Raw genomic sequence first — 27,310 nt, 5'->3', positions numbered from 1 at the left:
AAGCTGGTCACCTGGGCACTTAGGTAACAGTATTGGTTCTGGGTCCTCTGCACTTGTGATAGATGGAAACTTTTGATATGTCCAGTTACTGTACATCAGATGGCAGGCAGTGTAAGTTTGGATGCCAATTCTACCAAATTCAGTTGTAAGTATATGAACTGCAAACCATTGTGGGCCTTTAACACAGAAAGAGGCCTTCACAAGACATGAAGCTTTGTTCTGCACTATTTGACAGGAAGATATCTTTTCTGATCCATTGCCATGAAGTTTGAGAATAGGATCCTGATGCAGTTTGGTTTCCTTTTTGCATTTGCCACCAAAGCCTCCATCTTGCCACAGATTCCATTTGGCACTCTACCCCTACCCCTACCTCTACTCCTGGGCCATTGCATTACTGAGCCCTGCCCCCCCCCCCCCGCACCCCATCTTTGTTGTGTTTCTTACCCCTGTGTCCTGACATGGGCCCTAAATTCATAACCCCTTTATCCCCTCCCTAATGCCTGGACATAACTCTCTGACCTGACAGTTCCCCCCACCCCACCCTGCTTATCATTGACTCAACATTCACCTTCCCTGCACTTCCCAACCACCACCCCCCAACCCTCCATCATCCCTCCCCCATGGGTCACACTCAGTCTGCCCACCCTCCGGGATGAGTGACATGTGACCTACCTGGCTTCCTCCACAATGGCAGAGCAAGCAAATGAAAACCCTTTAAGCCTGTTTGGCTCTCCTGTAGTTCTTGGGTCTTGTACACTGCAGAATAATGCTGCAGAAGTGGTAGGGGACTGACCTCAAAAGCTGTAGGTCTTACATACCTTCTGAGTTGAAAACTGATGTCCACATCTATATGTTCAATGAGTTAAAAAAAAACAGTAAGTTTTAATGGAAGGATAATTTCAAAATCAGAAGACAGGTCCTGGCAAAAGTAAGTCTGCATCCGATATTCAACAGTGAAATAGTGAGGGCCAACGTGTTCCCTTAACAGTGAAGGGCAAGGAGAACAAGTGCAAGGAACCCTTGGAACAAGTCCAAGGAATCCAAGAAATTAAGAGGAATAGATAGAGTGGACAGTCAGCGCCTCTTTCCCAGGGCGCCAATGCTCAATACAAGAGGGCATGGCTTTAAAGTAATGGGTGGGAAGTTCAAGGGAGATATCAGAGGAATGTTTTTTTACCCAGAGAGTGGTTGGGGCATGGAATGCACTGCCTGGGGTGGTGATGGAGGCAGGTACGTTGGTCAAATTCAAGAGATTACTGGATAGGCATATTGGAGGAGTTTAAAATAGAGGGATATGTAGGAGGAAGAGGTTAGGTAGTCTTAGGCGAGGCTTTAAGGTCAGCACAACATTGTGGACCGAAGGGCCTGTATTGTGCTGTACTGTTCTATGTTCTAACCCTGGACATTGGGGGCTGAACAAGGGGCAAAAAGGAAGCAAAAAAAAATACAGAACCAAAAACAGGGAGGCTCTTCAGGTGTACAGGACGTGTTGTGAGGTACTTAAGAAAAGAAATCAGAAGGCAAAGAAGAAGCACTAAGGAAAATCTCTGAGAAGGGCAAGAGGGTGACGAGGGAAAGAGTCGGCTCATTCAGGACAGCAGGAGCAATCTGTGTGTGTGGAGCCAGATGGTGTCGGTTTGGTCTGAAATGAATACTTCGTATCTGCATTCAATAAGGTCAAAGATATTGTAGTTAGAGAATTTATGGACAGGGATATTCTAAAGCAAGTTGCTATTAAAAAGGAGAAAGAGGTATTAGATGTCTTAGCATGCTTAAAGATGGATAAATCCCCAGAGGTACAGATGATTGGAGGCCAGTATTTCAAGAAGGACAGCGGGGATAAGAAAGTAATTACAGTCCTATGAGTCTAGTGTCAGTGGTGGGGAAGTTATTGGAAAAAATTCTGAGAGATGGGATTAATCTACTCTTGGATAGTAAGGGATTAATCAAAGATAGACTGTATGGCATTTTTAAGGGGGAGACCTGCCTGACCATTTGGATGAATTTTTGAGGCGGTAACAAAGTGTATTGATAAAGCTAGTGCATGTAGTCTACATGAACTTCAGTGAAGCATTTGACAAGGTCCCATATAGGAGACTGGTCCAAAAGGTTAAAACCCATGGGATGCAGGGAAAGTTGGATCCAAAATTGACTTGGTACTAGGAGGCAGAGGGTGATGGTTGTTTCTGTGATTAGAAGTCTGTGGCCAATGGTGTGCCACAGGAATAGGGATACTTAAAGTTTGTCATGTATGTCAATGATTGGGATATGAATGTAGGGTGAATGATTGATCAGTTCTCAGGTGACACAAAAATTGGTGGATTGTGGTAAATGAGGAGTCTAGTCTTAGGCTACAGGATGATACTGATGAGTTGATAAGATACGGGTCAAGCAATGACACATGGAATTTACTCCAGTTAATATATTTTGGAAGGATTAATCAGGCTGAGACATGACAATGAATGGCAGGAGTATTGAGGAACAGAGGGACCTTGGTGTACAAGTCCAAGCATCCCTGAATGTGATGGCACAGGTACAAAAGGCAGTGAAGAAGATATACAGGAAACTTACCTTCATTCACTGGGCTATAGAATATAAGAACAAGGAGGTTATGGTACAAGATGAAAAACACAATGATGCTGGAGGAACTCATCAGGCCAGACAGCATCTGTGGAGAAAAGCAGGCAGCCAACTTTTTGAGTCAGGACACTTCTTCAAAGAAGGGTTGACCACCTGCTTTTCTCCACGGACGCTGCCTGGCCTGCTGAGTTCCTCTTGCATTGTTGTGTTTTTCATCTAGATTCCAGCATCTGCAGTCCTTTGTTTCTCTAGGTTATGGTACAACTTTGTTAAACATTGGCTAGGCCACTCCAGCAGTACTCGGGGCTGGGTTCATTTTACTTGGAGCAGAGGAGGCTGAGGTTGGACCTGATTGTAGTACACAAAATTGCAAGACACTTAGAGAGAATAGACAGTGAGAAACTACAGCAGTGATGCCTAAAACCAGAGGAGATGGCTGTAAGATAAAATGTAGAAAGGATCTGAGGTTGAAATCTGGAATCCATTGCCTGAGTGGTGGAAGTAGAGAATCTCACAACATCTAATAAGTATCTAGGCAAGCACTTATATCACCAGGCATAGAAGGCTAGTGCCAAGTTTTGGAAAATGGGATTAGTTTGTGTGGGTACTTCATAATTGGCATTGACTTGGTGGACCAAAGAGCATGCTTTTATTCTCTGTAACTCAATAACTTTCTGATGTATCATTTGCTATGATGATAGTTTTATGTTACATTGGCCTTTATTTGAAGGGGATTAGAGTATAAAAAATGGAAGTCTTACTACAATTATGCAACTATCATACCTGGAATGCAGGTTATAAATTTGGCTTCCAGATCTAGGATGGGGTAGACTTGCCTTGGAACGAGTGCAGAGTATGTTGATTACTAGTTTAAGGGAGAAATGAACAAGCACTGGTATGGGACACTTTTCAGTAGAATTTAGAAGAAGGATCCTTTTGATCTTTTTGAAACCCAAGACTCTGAGAGGGATTACAGGGTAGATCTTGAGAGGTCACTTCTCTTGGCTGAAGCTGTGGGGCATGGTCTAAAGGTAAGGGTGGCGATTTAGGACTAAAGTAAGGAAAGATTTCTTCATTCAGAAGGTTATGAATGCTTAGGCTTTTCTACTTAAGGTGGCTGAAAACGATTAGCTATTGAGTTTATTTGAAGGTGAAATGGATCGATTTCTGGTTATTAAAGAAATCAAGAGACAGAGAGATCAGGAGGGAAAGTGGAATTGAGGAAAAGGATCAGCACAGTGTCATTGAATCATGGGCAACCTGCTGAGCATGCTCGCTAACACAGTGTTTCTCTGGATTTTGTGATGAATCCAACAATAAACTGACACACCTCCCATCACCATATTGTTTTTAATGGTTCCCAGTTGTCCTTGATCTACATTTTGGGAACAGTTAAACTTCTCTCCTAATTCTTTAATCCTTGTTGATCTGAAATCATGTAAAAGAGTCCAGATATTTTTCTGACATTTTGTTTCATATGTGGATTGGAGAATTACAAGTGGTCAATATTTTCTAACTATTTAAAGTTTAAAAGTTTAAAGTCAAGTTTATTGTCATATGCACAAGTGCATGTATGCACAGGCGCAATGAAAAACATACTTGCAACTGCATCACAGGCACATAGCATCATATAAGTAGCATTTACAAGAAAAAAAAGCACAATTAGAACAAAAAGAAACAAAGTCCATTTTAGTGCAAAGTGATCAAAGTGGTCACGGTGCTGCTAAACTGTAGTGGTGATGAGGGTTTTGCTGGTTGGTTCAAGAACCAAATGTTGAAGGGAAGTAGCTGTTCTTGAACCTGGTGGTGTGGAATTAAGGATTCTATACCTCCTGCCTGATGGTGGCAGCAAAAAGATGGCATGGCCCAGATGGTGGGGACCTTTAAGGATGGATGTTGCCTTCTTGAGGCAGCGCCTCATGTAGATGCTACCAATGGTGGAGAGGGATGTGATCGTGATGTATTGGGCAGAGTCCACTGCTCTCTGCAGCTTCTTACATTCCGGTGCAGTTGAATTGCTGTACCAGACCCTGATGCAACCAGTCAGGATACTTTCAACAGTACATCTGTTCTTTTAGTAAAGTACTTATGCAATGCTCGGCAGGAGATTGGAACTTTTTTGAAATCTTCTTTGGGGCATGCAGAGAGTTTAGACATTCAAGTTAAATATGTGCATTCTTAAGATCTGGCTCTCATACATTTGTCTAAGATTTATATGTATGTACTGACTGTTTTGCATAAAATGCCACTGGCAGTACTTGTATCAAAATGTAAGGGTAATTTGCAGTGTTTCTGTGGTAAAGAATACTTGGGTAGTGAGCAAATCAGTGTCTAAATATCAGCCTACTTATTTCTTGTATTCTCCAGATACTTGTATCTTGTGTTGCATTCTTAACCAAAGTAAATGATATTCAAACAGCAAGGAAATCTTTGCTGACAAAAATGCAGAAAACAAGCTCCAAATTTCCACGGTTCATGAGCAGTTCTATCATAATCCGAGGAGGATTGTGTTGGAAGATTCAGAAATTAGGCCTGTTCAAGGAAACACCATATCATTGCCTTGATTGACGGTTTCCCATGGACTTGTTAAGGATAGAATCAACATTTGCTCCAAACAAGGTCACACACTTCATTGGAAATCATTATGTGTTCAAGGGACTTCCATTCTAGGAGTGTGTCTCATTACCTGATATTCTCTTTTTTTTTAACAATGTTGATGACTCCCTGCTCTTTTTTGGAGAATTGTCATGGGATCTTTTATTTCTGTGTGAGCATACACATAATTTAGTGCCTCATACAAATTCAACAGTTCCAACAGTGCAGAACACCCTCAGTACTGCAGTGGAGTTTCAGATGGACTTCTGCATCTCTCGATTGGAACACACAACTTTCTGACTCAAAGGCAAAGGTATTATCGACTTAGTCATGGGTGACAACATTAATGTTAGGACACGTAGTCATAATGTTAATTCCACACTTACATTCTTTTTTCTGCACTCACTTTCAAATCTTTTGAACATAAACACAATTATAAAATGTATCATGACCAGTGGAAGAATTTGGTGTGAAAATTAGACTCATGAGAAGAGAATTCTTCAGTCCTTGAGATTACTCAGGATTTTTCCATGTGGGTAAAACCACTTTATGATACTTTTATCTACAGTATGGAAATGCGGTAGTTCATTACTGTGAAATTGCCCTTTTATCTTGGTGAACAGTTTCACTCCCAGATGGTTACATGGACATAAATTCTGAGCTGCAGCCCGATCACCACTAATTTCTCAGTATCTCAAAGCATTTTGCACAATCTTTATGGCCTTTGAATTAAAATCATTCCAATGTAGATGCATTCAGCAGCTATTGTAAAAATATTCAGACATTTTTACATGATTTCAGATCAACAAGGATCGAAGAATAAATAGAAAAGTTTATACATGTCCAAAATGTAGATCAAAGTCAACTGAGAGCCATAATTAAGCTTCCCTTCCATGGATTCTGTCTTTTCTTCATGCTGCCTCGGTAAAGCAGCCAGCATAATCAAAGACCCCACCCACCCCGGACATTCTCTCTTCTCTTCTCTCCCATCAGGCAGAAGATACAAAACCCTGAAAGTACGTACCACCAGGCTCAAGGACATCTATACCACTGTTATAACACTATTGAATGGTTCCCTAGTACGCTAACATGGACTCTTGACCTCACAACCTACCTCGTTATGACCTTGCACCTTATTGTCTACCTGCACTGCACTTTCTCTGTAGCCGTTGCACTTTATTCTGCATTCTGTTATTGTTTTACCTTGTACTACCTCGATGCACTGTGTAAGAACGGTATGCAAGACAAGTTTTTCACTGTACCTTGGTATATGTGACAATAATAAACCAATTCCAATTCCAGTTGTGTCAGCTTATTGTTTTGATTAGCCACAGAATCAGTTACTCTGATTCTGGCTTATTAGTGTCAATGACACATTATGTGAGTGGGCCTCAGGTAATGGATGCCATGTTATAAATCTGATGCATCAACAAAATAACTAACGGCCAAGAAATCATTTAATTTCAGCACCAATTATGAAAAACCAAGTTGTTTAGTGAATCTTATTAAAATGTATTTAATAGAATCAATAAAATGTTAGGATGTAGGTTCCTTTATAGTTCTGAGCTAATTGATATATTACACCACACAACTTTCCTGAAAGAGAAGTGATTCTCTGCCTTGGTCATCTTGATTCTCCAGGTTCCCATTCGGGAACTCTAATGGTCAGCTTGCATTAAATCTCAAGTTTAAAATAGGAAAGAATTATTTCTAAGTAACATCTGTAAATTCTAGTTTCTGTCCTCATGTATTCACAGTTGGCTGGGAAACACTGTTGCAGAGCAAGAAAATGAAAATTTAATGTGTCAGTGCTCAGCTCTAGCTCTGGCATCAATAAAATTTGGCTGAAGCTGGTGTTTAGCAACTGCAGTATGCACTGATGATATTGTGCTGTTCAACTATCTCCCACAGCCGAAGGAAATATCACGGATTCAAGTATTACTCCATACCAATGATAATGACAGGACCACTGAATTTAGCTCGTGGCTGTGTCACTGATGTCAGTTGCTGTTAATGGAGTAGAACTATGGCAAAAAACAAAACAGCTCACAGTTTATTTTGGTCTGCAGCATGAACATTAATTGCTTACCCTAGCACAGACATTGCTCAGAAAATAAATGGCAGTTTAAAATCTTCACCATGAGTAGTTAATAGAAAATCCAGCCGTTTGCAGCAATGAGCCAAACCGTCTGTCCCTTATCTCTATTAATTACAAAACAATTTGACTTCAGTTTTGATAAAAGTGACACAACTTTGAAATTACTTGTGTGCCATCAAATTGCTAGATTCAAGTCATAAGCACAAAATAATCCATCTATTTACACATTCTAAAGATCTATGGAATGAGTCAGGGTCCTGAAGTGAATCCCAGTCAATGAGGCCCACAAACAAAATGAGAAACAGTGGACTCTCTCTCAAGCAAGTCGGCAATTGTTCCTACTAGACTTTTAAATTTGCTTTAAGTTTGTCTTGGTCGTATTTTTGTGTCATTCATCCTTCTGTTAATGCCGAGTTACAATAATTCTAAGGATGCAAGGTTGTTGTGATACTCAGACATGCAGACTATTTGACAAGCAGTTTCATTGGAAATAATAAGTTGCATGAAGGAATGATTATACATTTTGCATTCCCACCCTACCGTTCAGTTATTAACTTCTCAAGCAACAGTTTGAATTCCTTGTCTTGTGATCTTGTGAACTACCACTGGTCTAAAAAGTTAAATATAACAGAAAATGGTGAAAAAGCTTAATGGGTCAGCAGCAGATCAAGAAGATGGTTTGTGGAGATAGAATAATCTGGTGGAACAGTGACACAGCAAGAACTGCTTCTGCTCACAGTTCTAGCAACCCAACTCTGGTCCTGAACTCCAGCACTTACCCGTGTGGAGGTTACATGTTCTTCCTTTGATCACTTGGGTTTCCCTGTAAGTTTTGGTTTCTTCCCTCATCCCAAAGAAGTGCTGGTTGATTGTTTATTGGCGACTGTAAACTACCCCTAGTGGAGGTGGATAGTAAGAGAATCAGGGTAAGTTGATGAGTGTGTGGGAAAGAAAAAGTTACAGGGAAATGGGATTGCTTTGAGACCTAGCATAATCTTGATGGATTGAATGTCCTCCTCCTATGTCATAAGGAAACATGAGAAATGACTCACCTTGATGAACTGCCCTCAGAACTGGGAAATATTAGTGGTAAAATGAATTTCAAGTTGCAGAGATGGAGAGAGAGGCGTAGGAACGTTCAGAGAATGCCTGGGGTTGAAGGCAGGAGAGACCAAATGACATAAGTTGTGGTCTTAATGGCTGAAAGATGGTCATGAACGCAAGCAAGTAACAAAAATTCTGTCTGAGCAAGGTATAAATCAGAAGAGATGAATGAAATTTGAAATTACCAGAAGAAAAGGAAGGGTGGGATTGTGGAGAGTGAAATGATTTCAGGTCAGTGACCAGCTTTGAGCACAGAAAACATGAGATATAGGGCTGGAATGGTTGATTATCTGAAATTGATGAATTCAAAGCTGATCATCGACCTGATACCTTAAATCTGTTTCTCTTTCCACAAACGCTGCCTGATCTGCTGAGTGTTGCCAGCATTTCCTATTTTATTTCAGTTTTCAATCATCAGCAGCATTTTCCTTTTGTATTAAAATTATATCTGCTGCTTATTTTAAAATGGTTTAGTTAATTTTCCTTCTTTGCTTTGATTTTTTTTCTGTCTCAATCCAATCTTATTCTTGTGTGAATGCAACAAATTTGAATGTGTATTTCTATAAATCCATGTATATATTCTAAAATTATATTTCCTTTGATAAATACTGCTATATATTTTTCTATCTTATCTAAATTACCCAAAATTTTTGAGTGAAAGCATTTTTATTAACATTTACTTACAATTTCTTTCCCAGGATTCAATAAACTTTGTCATACAGTTACTTAAAATTAATTACTGCTTGCTATTCTGATATCCAGGCAGCTTAAATGACCCCACACATTTATCTGGAATAACATGCAGATTGCAAATGGTACTGGTGCGATAAAGGCATGGTACATCTTTGATAATGAATAGCAGTACTTCTTTCAGATCCTGAAGTCTGTTCCACTATTCAACAAGATCAGGGCTGATCAGTATCAAAATTCAATCTATGAGCCTTGGTTCAACAACTTCTGTTACCTCTGCCTGACAAAAATCTATCTCAATTTTGAAATTTTCAATTTGGTTCACCTCAGCATTTTTTTTTCCGGAAAGGAGGTTTCAAGACTTGTATTATTCTTGTATAAAGAGAGGCTCTGACCCACTATCTTTAAATCTCCCCTCTCATCCTGCAAGAATTATCTGGAATTTCTATCAAATTCCATTCATGTCAAGTTTTATGGTCACTGAAGTGAGGACCACAGTCAAGACTCTGGCATTTGAAGATAGGGATTCAACTGTATTTTGTTTTCTTACTTTCCGAAGAAAAGCCTGGAGTAAATATATTCTTCATGCAAAGCTTTGTCCAAAGGGAAACAAAAATAGATTTTTTTTGATATATCACCTTAAGTGATAACAAACTTTATAGCAATATCACTGTTAAGTACAATAAATTACTGTAGTCAGAAATCAATTCCATTATAAAACACATATTTTATAACTTGTAGAGACTCAGATATTTTCAGTACTTGAATTTGTTTTTAGTTAGAAGTCCTTCATGAAGAAAAGTGGTCCAGAACTCGTGGGAAATGCTGGCAGGTCCATTTTAAGCTTATTGCATCCTGCCACCAACCAGCACCCTACCCCCAAGCCCTATCATCAGCACAGAAACAGGCCCATAGGCCCAACTGGTCCATGCCAATCAAGATTCCCATCTAAACTAGTCTCATTTGCCTGTTTTTGGCCCATATCCCTGCAAACCTTCATATCCATTTATCTGTCCAAGTATCTTTTAAATGTTGTTAATGTATCTGCCTCAACCACTTCCTTTGGCAGCTCATTCCATATACTGACCACCTTCTGGGTGATAAAGTTGCCCCTCAGAAATCTCTCCCTTCTCATCTTAAACCTATGCCCTCTTGTTCTTGATTCCCCTTCCCTGGGAAAAAGACTGTGTATATTCACCTGTATGCCCCTCATAATTTTATACGCCTCTATAAGATCTCCTCTCATTCTCCTATGCTCCAATAGAAAAGAAACTCAACCTTCTCACCATCTCTCCATAACTCAGTCCCTCCAGTCCCAACTACATCCTCGTAAATCTCCTCTGCCCTCTTTCCAGCTGAATGGCATCTTTCCTATAGCAGGGTGACAAAAACAATACTCCAAATGCAGTCTCACCAACGTCTTGTACAACTGCAACATAACATCCCAACTTCTATACTCAGTGCCCTGACTGATGAAGGCCAGCATGCCAAAAGCCTTCTTCCACCCTGTCTACCTGCGACTCCACTTTCAGGAAACCATGTACTTGAACTACCAGGTCCCTCTTGTTCTACAATACTCCCCAGAGCCCTACTATTCACTGTGAAAGTCCTACCCTCATTTGTCTTCCCAAAATGCAACCTCACGCTTACCCAAATTAAACTTCATTTGCCATTCCTCGGCCCACTTACCCAGCTGATCAAGATCCACCTGTAAATTCTGATAACCATTTTCACTGTCAACGACACCACCTATTTTAGTGTCATCTGTAAACTTAGTAACTGTGCCTTGTTCATTCTCATCCAAATTATTTATATAGATGACAAATAGCAATGGGCTTAGCACCGACCCCTGGGGAACACCACTAGTCATGGGCCTCCAGTCTGGGAAACAACCTTCCACCATCACCCATCTGCTTCCTATCCAATTAGCCAGCTCTCCCTGGATGCCATGTGATCTAATTTTTCACACCAGCCTACCATGTGGAATCTTATCGAAATCCTTACTGAAGTCCATATAGACCATGTGTAGCCCATGCCCTGATCAACCTTCTTGGTTCCTTCTTCAAAAACTCAATCAAATTCATGAGACATGATCTCCCATGCACACAGCCATGCTGACTGTCCCAAATCAACCCTTGTCTTTCCAAATGCTTGTATATCTTATCCCTCAGAATCCCTTCTGGTAACTTATCTAGCACAGATGTTAGGCTTACTGGTCCATAGTTCTCAGGTTTTTCTTTGCAGCCCTTCTTAAATAAAGGCACAACATTAGCCACCCTCCAGTCTTCTGGCACTTCACCCGTCACTAATGACAATGCAAATATCTCAGCCAGGCCTCCCACAATTTCTTCTCTGGCTTCCCACAGTGTTCTTGGATATACCTGATCAGGCTCTGGAGATTTATCTACCTTCATACGTTTTAAGACATCCTGTACCTCCTCTGCTGTAATGCAGACTATCCCCAAGATATCCCTTTACTTAAAGGTCTGGAGTCTTCATGTCCTTCTCCACAGTAAAAACAAAGAAGAAATATTCATTGAGGACCTCGCCCATCTCCTGCAGCTCCACACAAAGATGTCCACTTTGATCATTGAGGGGCCCTATTCTCTCTCTCGTTACTCTTTTTCCCTTAATATACTTAAAAAATCTGCCCCCTTTTTGCGCTTCTCATTTCCTTCTTGAGTTTACTCCTGCATCCCCTATACTCCTCTCGGGATTCACTTGATACCAGCTTCCTGTATTTGACCCATGTCTCATTCTTTTTCTTAACCAGAGCCTCAATATCCCTTATCATCCAGGGTTCCGTAGTCCTGCCAGCCTTGCCCTTCACTCTATCAGGAACATGTACATTTTGAACTTTCGATATCTCACTTTTAAAAGCCTCCCACTTGCCAGACATCCCTTTGTCAGCAAACAACCAACTCCAATCAACTTTTGTAAGTTCCTGTCTAATGCCATCAATATTTGCCTTGCCCCACTTTAGAACTTTAACTTGTGAACCAGATCTGTCCCTTTCCATAACTAATTTAAAACTGACAAACTATGGTCACTGGCCCCATAGTGTTCCCCAACTGACATCTCAGTCACATGTCCTGCCCCATTTCCCAAGGGTATGTCAAGTTCTGCCTTCAATACTGTGTATTGCCTGAGGAAACTTTCCTGAACATATCCACCATTAATGTTTGGGATTCCTGTTCAGGCACAGGTCATTGAGTCATACAACACGGATACAGGCCCTTCAGCCCAGCTGGTCCACGCACACCAAGATTTCCATCTAAGCTAGTCCAAAGTAGTTCACATTTAGGTGTATCTAAGGTAGTTTACATTTTTATTTGAGTATTTCATTGAATTTACTTCAATATTTTTAATTGGGTAACTGAGTTTTCCAGTGCTTTAATGAAAAAAACATAAACATTGTGATTTAGACTCTATTGAAAATGAATGGGGTAATGTTTCTGAATGTCAAAAGCATTCAAAGTCTATGGAAGGTTTAAAGGCAGCCAAGCCTGGGATTATGGTGCACCCAGCTATCAATGGTTTTATCAGCTCTTTTGTGGGTGAGGATTGTTCTGCCCTGGTTTTATGATGGCATCTCCTCCGACAAGGTCTTGCCTGGATTTCACCATTTAGAATTGGAAAGACTTCAAGCAGAAAGACAAATTGTTGAACCTGGAAAAGGTCAATCTATATTTACCACCAAGATCAATAATGATTACAGAAATTATTCTGTAACATCAGCTGTTGCAATGCAGTCATGTGTTCCAACATTTATTTGATGCTGAATTCCAAAGCCTTTTCTGTTGAATAATTAGATTGACTGAAATCCAGTCAAAAAATACAATAAATTTAGCACCTTTCATACCTTGTGGAGAAACTTCAACCTGAATGTATGATTTGTAATCTACAGTTTTTTTACTTCCTTAATTTTTATCCCCCTTTCTCCTTCTCTCCTCTTAAGATTCCTAATCTGGATGCAATAATATGCTTGCTGTTGTCTTTGCACTTCTTCCGCCATGGATTCGTTGCTCAGATATGTTCCTTCAGGGTGACTAATGGCAAGATATGTGAATACAAATCCATGTTACAATGATGCTGCTAACTGTCCTCTTCAGTCAGTTACATTTTCACAGTTCAAGCTCAGGCTACTGATTCTTCGCCCTGAGCTAGATGTACCAAGGCCAAGTCTAACATCGTGACTCATTTTGCATTTATTTACTAAGCCTGGGATGAGGAGGAATTTCTTCTCCCAGAGGCTATGATCATTGGAACAACCTCAAATGTTTTGCAACAAAATTGTAAGCAACACATTATGGGCTCTACAATGAGGAATCAACACCCAGTTTAATTCAGGCTTTGCTAGATCTCCTTTTAGCTGACCTTGTTCAAGACAATATAATCTGATTATTTTAAATCTCTCTATAAAAACAACTTTTCATCCTTGACATCATCCTTCCAACTGTGTGCTATCAGCTCACGTGCCCGAAATGTACTTAATATTGTATCATCGAAAACCCTATAATTACAGTTTTTAGTGTACAGTACTTCACTGTTATTCAAGCAAGAAAAAGGTATTGGTTTTCATGGGATTCTATTCATTCATGAATTATGTACATAATCCATTCGATCTCACTGCAACAGCAATTCTCAACATGTGTGCATTTTGTGGGTGGTCCTGTTTCTTAACTCACAATGTGTTGCTTTCACATAGATACATGTTGCCTTCACTACTTACGTATATACTGTATATTCAACATCTTTTGAAGTTCACCTCAGTGAATTGCAGACCTCCCACTTGTCTGAAAATCTCAACCTGATGTTGTGGTTTCTTTCAACAGTGTACAGTAATGTCATCAGTATCCAATAAGTTAATCACCTTATGTTCTGCCAGTCTTTTCAGAATTAATTCCTTTTCTAATATGATCTCAAAAAAACTTCATATATCAGTGCTTATTCGTCAAATTCTCACTTCTACCATCACTGAAAAATCTACTAAACCTATATTTTATGATGCTGCAACACCTCATTTCTTGGCAATTAGACTACTTCATCCTGACCACCTCTGTATATTTGTGTTATGCATACTTCACTTCCTGTCCTGACGTGGCCAGAATACAGGATGAGCTGCCAATGTTGCAGTCATGCATTTCTCAGTGATCCCGAAGCAACAGACGATTGGTCATTGTTACCTTAAAAAAAAACTGCAGATACTGGAAATCTGAGGTAAAAAAAATGTGGAAGCACTCAGTAGATTAGGCCCAGTTCAACTCACTGTGCCAAGTTCTCCTTGATATTAGATAGCTAACTCTGGCTGGATTGCTAACTGTTGGAGGCCCTGACATTCTATTGTGTGGCATGTTTTTGTGTTATGAAATGAATTTATTTTGTAACGAGCTATTGCAAAAGGAGGAAGGGTGCATGGCCATAGTCAATATTTGCCATTCAACTCCTCTGTGCATGTGTGCATGGTGATCACTGAGCATGTGCAATGAGGTCAAAAGGTGGACAATGCTCATTTTGATGTCACTGGTGCAAAATTTTACCCTCCTGTGAGATAAAAATGACTAGTGTAGGCCTTGAACATTGAAGCAGATGATAACCAATGGGTTAAAGTCTGCTTTGGATTTAATTTAGAATATAGAACATAGAATATAGAACGTAGAACAGTACAGCACAGAACAGGTCCTTCGGCCCACGATGTTGTGCCGACATAGCTATTCCCTCCTTCCTACAGAATGCCCATATCCCTCCATTTTCCTCTCATTCATGTGCCCATCCAAGCCCCTCTTAAAAGCCCCCAATGAATTTGCCTCCACCACCCTATCAGGCAATGCATTCCAGGCATTCACCACTCTGAGTAAAAAAATTTACCCCTCACGTCTGTTCTGAACCTAACCCCTCTCATCTTAAGTGCATGCCCTCTGGTATTGGATCGCTCAATAATGGGAAAAAGTTATTGCTTGTCCACCCTATCTCTGCCCCTCATAATTTTATACACTTCCAACAGATCATCCTTCAGCTTCCGCCGCTCTAGAGTAAAGAGCACAAGTTTGTCCAGCCTCTCCTGATAACACTTGCCCTCTAATCCAGGCAGCATCCCAGTAAACCTCCTCTGCACCCTCTCTGAAGCCTCGACATCCTTCCCATAGTGAGGTGACCAGAATTGCATGCAATACTTTAAATGCAGCCTAACCAGAGTTCTAAAGAATTGCATCATAACTTTTTGACTCCTATACTCAATGCCTCGATTAATGAAAGCAAGGATTCCATAAGCCTTCTTAACCACCCTACCTACCTGTGTAGCCACTTCCAATGAGCCATGGACTTGCACCCCAAAGTCTCTCTGCTCTTCAACGCTGAAGGGTTGTGCTTTTAAGAGCGTACTACCTCTAAAGGGCCTGGCCCTCTCTGAGCTGCAGGTGTAAGCCTGAGGCATTCATTTTGGGCGGCACGGTAGCGTAGCGGTTAGCGCGACACTATTACAGTGCCAGCGATTGGGGTTCGATTCCCATCGCTGTCTGTAAGGAGTTTGTACATTCTCCCGTATATGTGTGGGTTTCCTCCGGATGCTCCGGTTTCCTCCCACATTGCAAAGACGTATGGGTAGGTTAATTTGGGTTTAAAATGGGCGGCGCGGACTCGTTGGGCCGGAAGGGCCTGTTACCACGCTGTAAGTAAAATTTAAAATTTAAATTTCCTTCCAGGTTAGGGTTCTTCTTCGTTTCTATAGATAATGATTGTCTAAGTACATGCAACTCCAGCACTCCTCGCACCTCTCATCTCATGGCTCAATCATCTCACCAAAAGTACCCCATCTCCTGAACAATCACCACACTCCCCTACCTCTGACTATCTCAGAGCCAATACCCCCTCTGATTATATTCACACCACTGAGCCACCCCCAGCCTGTGCCAAACTCAATGATTTTCTCCATATCAGACCCCTCTCTGTTCTTTCCCTGCAGTTTCACTCATGATAATGCATTTATCCCACCCCATCATTCTAATGTAGTTGCAAACTCGCTTCCTCCGTGATCTGTGCTAACCGCAACGACAAGTGATCACAAAGTAAATCTCTTTACATCAGTTTATCGCTTTGAGCTTCATCTGATAGAATGTCACAGTCACTGTGAACTTAGTCCAAAAATAGCTGGTCCTGCACAGGGCCCTTCAGGTGCTTTACAGTATGCAGGCCAGGAAATTTAACTATGAAGAGTATTTGTAAATAGTTACAGTATTTCTAAGTGCTAAAGTTGCAAAAACACTGTGAATTTGTGCAGATCAGAAAAGAACATCTTTGGCTGCCAGCAACTAGTAAATGTTTAACTAAAGATTTTTCCTGGGGTGACAATGGCTAACACGAGGAGACATAATTTTAAGGTGATTGGAGGAAGGTATAAGGGAGATGTCAGGGGTAAGTTTTTTACACGGAGAGTGGCGGGTGCGTAGAACGCACTGCTGGCAGAGGTTGTGGGGGTGGATACATTAGGGACATTTAAGAGACTCTGAGAGAGACACATGAATGATAGAGGAATGGGGAGCTATGTGGGAGGGAAGGGTTAGATCGATCTTAGAGCAGGATAAAATGTCGGCACAACATTGTGGGCCGAGGGGCCTGTACTGTGCGGTAGTGTTCTATATTCTTTGTAAAGGCAAACATTGGCATCAGGTGTATAGAAACAATAGTTGGGATCTCTGTTTTGCTCTCCTTTGTTGATGTTATCCTGATGCAGGGGTTTTGAACAGATATTCATACCATGAAAGTGAAGATCATCCCAAGAGAGAGTAATTCAGGGTTAAACATAAGGAGCCAGGACCAGCACCTAGGGATAAACAGCTGGTTTTGAATGTTAGGAGAGCATAACACTGTATGGAAGATGAAGAAAAGGCAGAATTGTAGACTATAAAGAGACACAGTTCTGGCTTGGCAGACAGAACTAGAGAGATTCAGATGATTTAACATAAATAAAGTGACCTGCTGAAATGGTGTAATGTACCATATTGATTAGTTTCCCATCACTAATTGAATTAAGTCAACTTTGTCACCATTCTTTGATGTTGAATGTTTACTGTGAAATAGTTTAATGATTAATTTCAAAGTTTACCACTTTTATTGCTGAATCAGTCTATTTCTGTATCGAGGAATTATGTTTACGAAGAAACAAATATTTTATCCATATTGCAAGGAGATTGTTATTGCTAGGTTATACAAGAGAATTATTAATAGTATTAAAGTTGAGAAAGGATCCACTAAAATTCAAAACACTACTTTTTGCGTACCGAGCATCTTTGTATTAGATTTAAGTATGTGATAAAGCAATTTTACATTTGCAATTTTCAGAAAGTAATAGACACATTTATGGAATTCAGCCCGCAAAAGAACAGCATTATCTGTGGTTTTAGAATATCAGTTACTGAAAATGTAGTTTGATTTCTTCAATGTCTGTTAATCAATACCCTATAAAGCAAAAACAGACTTATAAAACAACATTTTGCCCAATTCCAACAAAGAAACTTTAAAGAATTACAATAATTAATCCTTCTAAATTATATTGCAGACATGAGAAATATAATGCTCAACATTGCAAAGTAAAATTAAAAATTATTTTGCCTTTTTTTAACAAACCATACATTTTCAGCAAATGTCCATTGTAACTGCAAAAGGAATGATGATTTGCTCATCAATCTTAACTGAATTAATGCTTTCTCTGATTGATTACTTACTAGTAATGAACAATCATGAATGTTCTGTATATATTACTAAGATTGTGAAAAAATCTGCCTAATTCATATCAGGACGTGTTAGATTGGAGTAAATGTGGCTAGGCTGTTTCCCTTGGTGGGTGAGTCCAGGACCAGAGGGCACAATCTTAGAATTAGAGGGTACAGTTTCAAAACAGAGATGAGGAAAAATTTCTTTAGCCAGAGGGTGGTGAATTTGTGGAACTCCTTGCCACGTACAGCAGTGGAAGCCAGATCAGTGGGGTCGTTCAAGGAGGAGATAGACAGATATCTAAATAGTCAGGATATCAAGGGATATGGGGATAAGGCCGGTAATTGGGATTAGAATAGTTTTTTTTTTCTTCTTCCCTCATTCCCCATTTCTCATTTCTATCTCCCTTTCCTTGGAGCAGACTCAATGGGCCGAATGGCCTGCTTCTGCTCCCTTGTCTTGTGATCTTGTGAACTATTAACCCCTTCCTCCCCCTTGTCCTGGTCCTCCTTCCTGTCCCTCTCCTCCTCCACAAATGCTGCCTGGCTTGCTGGACATTTCCAGTATTTCCTCTGCTGATTTCAGTACCTGCTTCGAATCAATGTGAGACTCCTTTAACTGTCAGTCTGGAACTCCTTTCACAGTCTTTGCTAAACATGAGTTATCCTGAATCCTTGAGACAGACACCAGACAAGTGGTTGCTTATCACTAACATATTCACGGATATATACATTTTTCTTTCCCAAAAGACAAGGCAAGTTTGATTTTTTTAATTGAGTTTGATGTTTAATGGTTTCTGTTTATTTTTGCTATATTTGTACCAAAGTAGTTTTCCCAGGAAACATTTTAATCTAAATAGTAATTACTCTTGACTGTTATAACTTTTTTTTAAATTTGTAATTAATGTTTTAGATCAGTTGATCATTTAGTTTGGCGTAAACCTGCAATCAGTTTCTCATAAAATTCCAAATAAAGAACAAAATCAATTTATACCACAATATTTCAAATTCAAATATGTTTCACAAATTTAAATTTTCAAAATACACGGACATGAGTTTTCTCATTTGTTTCACTAAATAAGCAGGGATATGGATGTCGCTGATAAATTCTGTTTTTAATACCCATCTCTAACTACCCTTTAATGGTGGGCTACCCTCTCAAACCATTCCAATCCTTGTGGTGGAAGTACTCTTACAGTGTTCTTTGCTAGAGAAATTCAGACCCAGTATTGTGGAAGCAACAGCAACAAAATATTGCCAAATCAGAGTGGTTTCTGACTTGGAAGGGAGTTTTCAGGTGGAGACATTATCTTCCCCTTTGCGGTTTTCCATTCAATGTGCATACCTCCAGCAATGATGAAGCTCATAATAACATGTAGCAAGATCTGGACAGCACTTAGACCCGGACTATTAAGTAAGAAGTATTATTTGTACCACAAAAGTTCCAAGCAATGCCTATCCTCAGTAAGTTGGAGTCTAAGCACCTATTCTCGATATTCACTGGCATTACCATCACCAGATTCCCTCATCAACATCATCCTGGATAGGATGGTCCCTCTCACTGGACCAACTACATAAATACTGTAGCTATAAGAGCTGGTTGAAGGCTGCGCATTCTGCTGACACTCTAAAACCTTTCTACCAACTACAGTGCACAAATCAGGAGTGTGATGGAATACTCTCCACTTGCCTTTTACGGTCTGTAATGGCAAAGTATTTGAGTGTATAGTATAATCATGACATGGTGTGGGTCAAGCATATCTCTGGGAGGGGGGATGGGAAGGAATTGTCGACGTTTTGGTCCTGATGCAGGGTTTCAGCCTGAAACATCAATGATTCCTTTCCCCTCACAGATGCTGCTCCACCCACTGAATTTCTCCAGCAGGCTGCTTGTTGCTGGATCTGCTGTCTCTTGTGCCCCGAGAAAGGAAATCGTTTCAGACAACGGCAAAAAAAACTACCTGATCAGTGAACAGATGATTAATTATACTGCTGTGTGTTCTGGACCAATCAAAGATATGGAGGCAATTCAGTGTCTGTGAATCCCCAATTCGAAAGAGCTCTGTATTCTGTACGGTCCTTACAGTCTTTCTCGATGCCTCAATTACAATCCTTTTTTGCAAGTAAATAGAAGAACTGCAGTTGTTTAATGGTAAACTACTGATAAAGAACTGCATGTCAATTATCCCACTCTTGATATCTGAATCTACTTGGACTTCTCTAATCCAATATAATTACCCAGATATATCTTTGATCGCTGTTATTTATCTTCCAAGAGTCAGGTTCACTCTACATGGAGTTCAAGAGAGAAAAACATGGACAGCTCTGGGTTGAGTTCTGCACACCCAAACCTACCTATAATCTGAGTTAAAGTTGCATGCAAAATTGCACTTTTTATTTTTAGTGTCCTTTTTCTCAACTTTGTCTAAAGTTCTTCACAATAACAGGAGAGATGTTGAAGCACAGAAATGAATCTTGATTGGTTTTTCAAAATGCACAAAATGATTTAACTTCTATCACTAAGTTCTGCAGGCAGTGAAGCTCAGTGTTTTGCCAGCTGCTCTTTGCAGCTGGGGCCTGCAGCACTGTGATGGTTGCTGACCCCTGTATTTTGATGTACGTAATCTGCAAAGTAAATTATTCAAGAGATGGATGTAAATGGAGCATTGGTATTAATTGATGGGCTGCCAGCACCAATGATGCTGTGTGTAAATATTTGTGGAGCCTGAAAGGCAAAGTTACAGAGCGTGTTAGAAATACAATATGCTTTCTTCAGTTGTGATTTATAAATTTGCCTGCTAATGAGTTAGCTACACTTCACTCGTTCTTTCATTGCCCATGAGCTAACCAGTTAGCAACACCTAACTAATCCTGATGTCACCTGAATGAAATTGATTAAGTTACAGAACTAGTTCAATATTTAAGAGTTATTTTGCCATTTTGCAACTAACAAATTGCTTTTTCCATAACTTTTAAGCTGTGTGTACAAGTAGGAGAACACAGAGATTATGTGATCTCATATTTTCAGAATTCCTTGTGATATAGAAGGAGGTCATTCAGCAAGTTGAGTCAATGTCAGCTCTCAGAGCAATCCCATCAATCCCATTCCTCCACTTATTTTCCTGTAGCCTATTTTCTCTGTCGAGGTTGATTTTATCCAATGTGCAAGGAATAATAATAATTACTTTTTGCCATCCAATGTGGTTAATACTGAGAAAATGTTTAGAAGAATCAAAAAGTTACGCCTGCAGGTACTGAAATTCAACTCCTCTGATTTAAAGTCCTAATGCAGACAATGACTGTTCAATGGTTTGTCAAAAAAGGAAACTGCTTTTAGCAGTCTACCAGGGTTTCAGGTTTATGTTGTGTCCAAGTGAGTGAGAATTATATGCACATCTCAACATCTTGCTTCAGATCAGCTATGTCTGCAGTGTATACTTTCATATTTACCCAGCTCAACTAACATCCCAACCCTTTTTAGACTGTCAAATCACCAGGGAAAATGTTCCAAAAATACGCATACATAAATCAATTGGTTTACTCTTGGTGTGAATCAAACTTCAGCAGTCAGCTGCCTTTAAGGATGGGACTCTTCAATGGACCAGCGATAACAACTTTTTATTTATGCAGTGGATACTCTTGGGTCAAAAATTGGTGTACATGCAGGCATAAAGCATGCTCTAAGCATGCCAATTTAGCAGCAGAATGGCCTGTGTAAAATATTGTGATGGTGTTGGTGCTACTCCTAAATTAATGGGACACTTTTCATGTCTCAATTGTAAGCCTAATGTAGAAGCTAGGCTATTTGACAATCCAAATGATGGGTCTGATCCTTTTGAAGGACTTATCTCATAATTGGGATTCTTCAGCACCAACAAAGAGGTAAGTCTGAGAACTGAACTGTTCCAGCAAGAGAGAAATAATTTTGCCTGTCAGTGAATTGTATGCAGGGCAAGCAACATGCCCCAAATATTCAGCAGAGGAATGGGAACCAGTTTCTGTTGATCAATCCAAGGAGCTCTTGAATCAGGTGCATGCAAACTCTGCAGATCCAAGTCTGATTTGAACTTCTTTTATCTTTTCAGCTGATCATTTTTCTTTCCAATAAATTTGATTCATCAAAATCTGAGTTGGTCTGTAATGAACGTATTTGGATATCCTTGTATGAAGAAGGTTGTCTATTCTTAACCAATCTCTGGGCATGGAGTTTGCAATGCACTAACATGTGGGTAATCTAGCAATAAATTAATTACACAGCAGCTTGGATGTAAGTAGTTTATAATTCAAAGGAATTACAACATACCAAGTCTCCTAGGGTTTTTATGTCTATTCTTCAAAAGTTCTTTGAAATGATTTTCCAACCAGAAACCTGACTATGACTGTGGCTTATTCGATTCTCTTCCACTGTACTTTTATGGGTGTTTCACAAATTTGTGAGCAATATTTAGAGTACAGCAGTAAATAGTCATTTTTATGTTTTTTTTCCAACACAATTTTTGAATGATTTCAAGGATTATCCTCATTGAGACCTGTCCAAAACTTTCTGTTCCTTTTCTGATTTTTGATGTGGTAACAAATCACATTTTAAAATCGAAAGCTTTCCCAATTAAATGCAAAGTGTAATTGATGGTTTGAATTAGGTGAAATTTAAATTTTAGCAGTGATATACTGAGACCAATCTTTGTCCAAATATTTTAGGTTGAGCAGATTATCATGACACTTGGGATGACAGTAAATTGGAACTTGATGTAGGCAAAATCCAGTAACGTTGGGTGCAATTTGTGGTTTATTTTTAAGTTTTGTTCCAGAAAGGAATGTTGCTTCTTGTATACCATTTCAGATCTATGTGCATTTAAAAACATCCAACTCATTCAGTCATTTGAATCATTCTTGCATGTCCTTGTTAGCACACATCTGTGGTATAACACTGCTTAGATTAGCATCATTTGGTAACTTCACTCAGTGACTGCAAGATAGCGAGATGGAAAAATAGTTATTTTAATCTAGTTCCCTCAACATTGTGAAATTTGATCTAAAACGCGTTGTTAAGGTCAACCAGATGAGCAATACACTCTGTCTCTTTACATTGTAACTGACCTATGTTGAAACTATTACTGGTTGACTGAGATAAATAGTTTTTTTGTGACCGCTGATTCAGTTATTGGGGCAAAAATCCTTGAGAACAATTGAAATATAAGCTGACTGTTAAACAAAATTCCAATAGATTTTACAATTTGGCTACAAAATATATTATACCGACATGTTTGTAATTCTAAACTCGCAAGTCTTTTCATTTTTTAAAAATTGGAGAACAATGTTAATGAAATGCTTGCAGAATTTTATCAGTTTGTGGGTTTCAGATGTATAATTAATGAGACTGTAATTTTGTTAGTGGCAATGAAAAATGAATAGATGTTTCAGTACACCTGCACTAATGGTCTGTTAATGCTTTAAAGAAGCTGAAATAAGTGAATAATCCAGCTGTGGGGAATGTGTAGATGTTGGCAAAAGTGTCAACACAGATAAAGTTTATTTAGCACTGATGTCTTTTGTGAGTTAGAAACATTATGGAGCACAGGCATTTTTAGTAGCAGGAAAATCTCTAGCATACAAAATATATTAAGTATGAAAATACATTGCCATCATGATCATCCTATGCCTGGCACTTAGGTTAGCCAGGAAGACATTGAGAAGAAGTTAATTGTGAAAGTGTGCACAGCTTATATATGTACATGGGGGGATAAAGCAATTCCTGTAAAATTGCTGCATTGATGTGAAAACAGTTTTGTACTGTTAGTTGTGTCATAAGTCTCACAGCGCAGAAGCAGGCCCTTCAGCCCACCATGTACATGCTGAGCACCAAGTACCTATCTGTACCACTCCCATTTACCAGCAATTGATCTGTAGCCTTGTATGTCGTGCCAATTCAAGTGCTCATCAAGGTATTTCTTGAATGTTATGAGAGTGTCGGCCTCCACTATCCTTGCAGGCAGTGCTTTCCAAATTCCAGCCACAATCCGGGTGAAAAAAATCCTCCTTATGTTCCTTCAGACAACTCACTCCTTAAATCTATGCCATCTGGTTATCGATATCGATATCTCTGGTATGGCATACCACCAACAGCCAACCTATTGTGGCATAGTTGGTAGCACTCTTGTTCCTAAGTCAGAAGGGTTCTGGATACCATTCCTGGTAAGAGAGTGCTTCAGAGAAGAACTGATGGAGCACTGTGTTGTTGGAGGTGCTGTACTTCGGATGAAAAATTAAATCTCAAGTGGCTGTCGCACGGTAACACCTTGAAGGAGATGGGTGAATTGACATGGGTGTATTAGCGTATATTTATCCTTCAATAAAAAATTCCAGAGAAACGTTATCTGTTCACTGCCAAACTGTTGTTTGTTGGATTTTGCTGCAGACACATTGACTATCCTACCCTACAACAGCTGCTGTACTTTATTGGCTGTTGACTTTACTGCAACATTCTCAAAGGGATGAGAAATCTGCTACATAATTCCAAATCTATCTTTTCCTGTAGCATGTAGCAAGTACATTTTTCTTTCTATTTATTTATGTGATGTGAGCTTCCTTGAGAAGGTAATAGTGTTCCCATGCATCTGCTTCACTTGGCACTCTTGATGGTAAAAGGCAGTCAGAAAAGCACAGGTATGCAAATGTTGATGATGTCATGGAGACGACCATGGACTGCACAGGCATTGGGCATCACGTAGGCAGTTTGTGGAAAGACGTGTTAAAGTGAGTGCAGCTGGGAGTACTGTCGTGTGCCTGCTGTCCGGACCCTGTTACCACAAGCCTCTCTATAGGTCACCCCATCCACGGCAGTGGGAATGCTATCCTGTGACAGCACCCAGACTTCTCTCAGGGCTGAAGAGCAAGAAGGGGCATGGAGAAGACGTGAGAAATGGAGGGAGATAAGATGGAGAGCAGAAAGCCAAAGGGAAAAGAGGGTGAAGTGTGCCCTGTGCAAGGAAGGATGGAGAACGTAAAGAGTAGAGAGTGAGAGAGAGGGGGGAAGGAAAGGTTGAAGTGAGGGTAGGAGGAGATCAGGGGTGATGGGACAGTGCAGTGGAAGAAATACGTTGATGGGGAGAATTGAAGGTGAGAGGGGTAAGGGAAGGGAGAATAAGCAAGGAGAAAGAAGTGAGCAAGGCCATCTGTACCTGAGCCCAGCCACCCAGGATCAGGGACAAGGCCAGCCTCCATTGCCCATATCTCATTGTCCTTGAGAAAGTGATGGGATGCTGCCATCTTGAACCACTGTAGTCGTTCACCAATGTGGTGAAGGTGCTCACATTTAGCTGTTGAGTAGGAGTTCCAGGATTTAGACACAGTCACGCAGAAGGACTGCTGCTATATTTCCAATCAGGATGGTGTGCAGTTTGGAGGGGAATCTTTAGATAGTGATGTTCCCATGTAGCCGTTGCTCTTATCCTTGTTGGCAGAGGTTGCCAGTTTGGGAAGTGGAGAAGTGGAGTCAAAGTATCCAAGTAACTGCAGTGTATTTTGTAGCTGATACACACTGTAGCCATTCTGTACTGTCTTCTGCATATGTGTGTGTGTGTGTGTGTGTGTGTAAAAGAGATTCCATCCATACTAACGAGCACCAACACTGTGTCCACAAGTGTCCCTGCCAGTGCAGCAGAGTATGGTCTTCAGTAGACTCAGAGCCCTTTTCTACTGGATCAAGTCCTCAGTCTGTGAAGCCTGTGCAGTAGCTGTGTGTGTAATACAGGGGCATCTTCCTCCCTTCAGTATGAAGATTAGGGCTTAGAATATCAGCACCAACACCAGTATCCTTCATGGGGTGAACATTGCTGTCGAGATAGACATCTCAGTGACTCCCCTTTGAATAGGTGAACATTTCATGGCTCTACAGCTTCCTCTAACATGGAACCAGCACACTAGTCATCCAAAGACCTGACCCTGAAAGTTATAGATGTTGCCAAGGAGGAACTTTGATAAAATCCAGGCCTATGTCCCTGAGGGAGACAACAATTCCTCCTGAACAAGTTCAATGCCAAGGTGGAAAAAGATGCAATCCATTGGCCAGGCATGGATGGCAAGGAGGGAGTAGGGAAGACTAACCTGGACAGATTCCTTCTTCTGACAAAATACCTTGATCTTAGCCTTGCCACAACCAACAGCAAGTTCCACCAGATAGACCATGTCAAGATCCCTGATCCAAGCATAAGAATATAGAAGCAGGAGTGAGCCACCAGGCCCTGCAAGCCCGCCTCACCATTCAATATGATCACGGCTGATCTGTGCCGGCCTCAACTCCTGGTTAGGTTACATCATCCTCTGAGTGAGAGACAAGGATGTCTGCATCACCTGCACTGTGACAGGTACCAATAATTATTGAGCTGACCACCATCCAAACGGTTCTGTTATCTCCGTGAACCTGACCTCAAGGTAATGGCAGCAATTGAAAATTACCATGGGAAAACCAACCTTGAATATCTCAAGAAACTCACAAAGGGTAATTTTCCTCTGACAGCATTTCACTGAAAACTTTGGAACCTGCAACCATCAGGAGCCACAGAGTGTCCACAGAACCTGGACTGCACTGAAGTATCCATACTTAGCACTTTTGAAGATACTCTTGGCTTTTCTACCAGAAAACACCAGGACTGGTTTGATGAGAACAGCCAGGAGATCCAGAAGCTAATTAATCACAAACACAAGGCATTTTTGAATTTGAAATTCTGCTATATTTAAAGGAAAGAACAGCTCAAAGGTACTGAGGTCCAACAGAAAACCAGTGACCAAAAGCCCAGGAGGTGAATGGAAAGAGAACAGGAGGTCCAGTTATACATTAGGAGCTACGACATGCATGATTCTTCAGTACTGTCAATGCCATCTGTGGCCCAAACACCCAAAGGCCAATCTTGCTGAGAGCCAAGAATAGAATTGAGCTCATCAGGGACATAGAAGCAATCAGCACCTGTTGGAAGGAAAACTTTGAAGAACTCCTGCTCTCCAGCTTTGTTCTTGACTTGAACACCCTTGACTCAGCATTCCTCAACAAAGTCCCCAGTCCAGTTTCACCATCACTCTATTGTTATGCCTCCACAGTATTCATTTTGAAAGGAAAAATAATAGGCCACTGTACGTGCCCAAGACCTTAATAAAACAGAATCATCTGATGACAGAGTCATCTTGATTGGATCTTTCTATATGATTACTTGACTTCTAACATCCTATATCTGTTAATAATTTTTCTCAGCACTTAATTTACTTAATTTCTTTACATTGTTTTGTGATTTTCTTAAGTTTATATCCACTTTCTGTGATCTCATTTACCAATGGAATGAATCTACAACTATTTACCTGTCATAACCTGTTTTAACCCTGTGTGTGTTTATTAGGTTATCCTTTTATCCATGATGCATTCTTCATAAGATAATGTTTCTGTTGCTTTTCATTATGAAATGTTCCAACGGGACACCAGGTCTATCCATTGTAATCCAGTTATGGACCAGGTGATGGTCAATCAGTTCCAGAATCTCATTGATAC

At 40.2% G+C, this 27,310-nt stretch overlaps 1 protein-coding gene across 1 annotated transcript in view; it reads left to right on the top strand.

Annotated features, from left to right (window-relative positions):
• csmd3b (CUB and Sushi multiple domains 3b) overlaps positions 1–27,310 on the top strand; it is a 1,392,611-nt gene that overhangs the window by 477,144 nt on the left and 888,157 nt on the right.

This window comes from Pristis pectinata, chromosome 9 (genome assembly GCF_009764475.1).
Source record: "Pristis pectinata isolate sPriPec2 chromosome 9, sPriPec2.1.pri, whole genome shotgun sequence".
NCBI classification, from domain to species: domain Eukaryota; kingdom Metazoa; phylum Chordata; class Chondrichthyes; order Rhinopristiformes; family Pristidae; genus Pristis; species Pristis pectinata.
This window is presented reverse-complemented; position numbering and strand designations above follow the sequence as displayed.